General features: G+C 35.5%; 1 protein-coding gene across 1 annotated transcript in view; it reads left to right on the plus strand.

Annotated features, from left to right (window-relative positions):
- Nucleotides 1-1269, plus strand: part of LOC112904223 (helix-loop-helix protein 13-like) — a 25557-nt gene that overhangs the window by 21002 nt on the left and 3286 nt on the right. The gene's annotated exons all lie outside the window — the stretch shown is intronic.

Genomic DNA, 1269 nt, shown 5'->3' on the forward strand with positions numbered 1-1269 from the left:
ATTAGTTGACATTGGAATTGAGACATGAAGTTTAGTCAGGTAGGTAGTACTCACCAAGTAAAGTAGTGTAGTAGTATTTACTAGAATTTTGTTTATTATTTGTTTAAAAATGAATGTGAGTGAGATACAGGCCCTTAAAGTTTTCTTAATCGGAGGAAATACCGGTAGGTACGGCCCTGGCTTCAGCCTTCCGTCAGCTGTTCCCGCCAAACATCGTTTGTCCTAAAACATATCTTCCTAACATTATTCTAATGTATCAGCCCGCCTTCGGCGGGCAGGGGCATTAAACAAACTCGAGTCTGTCATACATCTACCTAACTAAACAATGACGTCATCAATGCATATTTGGCGAGAACAGCTGACGAAGGGCTGCAGCCAGGGCCGTACCAATCGAAATTTCCTCCGATTAAATAACTTTAGGAGCCTGTATCTCAAGCTACATTGGTTTCCGCACGGAATTAATGCTACCACACGATTCTACTTGGTGAGTACTACCTACCTGACTAAACTGCATGTCTCAATTCCAATGTCAACTAATGTAAAAAATTACCGCTTATTGTAATTATAAAGTAAATTTTTTATTCGTGACAGTGATAGACTACTGTCGAAACAATTGTGGAGTTTTCACAATAAATTACATAGAATGTTACCCAAATATTTTATTAGTAATATATTTTATTTTGATTTAATCATATCATTTTACAATAATTGCACCATTTAAATTTTAAATCGTAGCATCAATTAATTGTATAAACTTGTGTTTATAACTTATGGATTAAAATAAAAAAAAGAGGTTTTTTCTATTTTCCTTCTGATATCGTCTGTTCCTGATATCCGAGTCTGAAGCAGGCATATTTCTTTTACACCACAGGACCTGTCAAAAACACCACCCTCATTTACTTCACAGTGTTGTTCAGCTAACCCTTCAAAGGTCCTTAATAACAGGAACCACCAATGGCAGTTCTACGTTAACATTTCCATTACCAACTCTCTCCCTATTGGATGAAGTCCTTTGCACCCACCCCCGATCAATATTATACGTTAATAGGTCCTTTGATACGAAAAAGGCTCTAACATTACATTAACATAGGGATGACAATGTAATGGTATTAGGTACAGGATAATATAAAGGAATTTAAGAAGGGTGCTTAAGGCGCAATTGGGATTTAAAAGTGGATATATAAACAGGAAATCCCCTGGGATTAAATTTATTTAGTCATTGAATTTAACCGAGTGATGTGATAATTAAAATAATTCATATTATCTATA

Source organism: Agrilus planipennis, unplaced genomic scaffold (genome assembly GCF_000699045.2).
Source record: "Agrilus planipennis isolate EAB-ADULT unplaced genomic scaffold, Apla_2.0 scaffold55, whole genome shotgun sequence".
NCBI classification, from domain to species: domain Eukaryota; kingdom Metazoa; phylum Arthropoda; class Insecta; order Coleoptera; family Buprestidae; genus Agrilus; species Agrilus planipennis.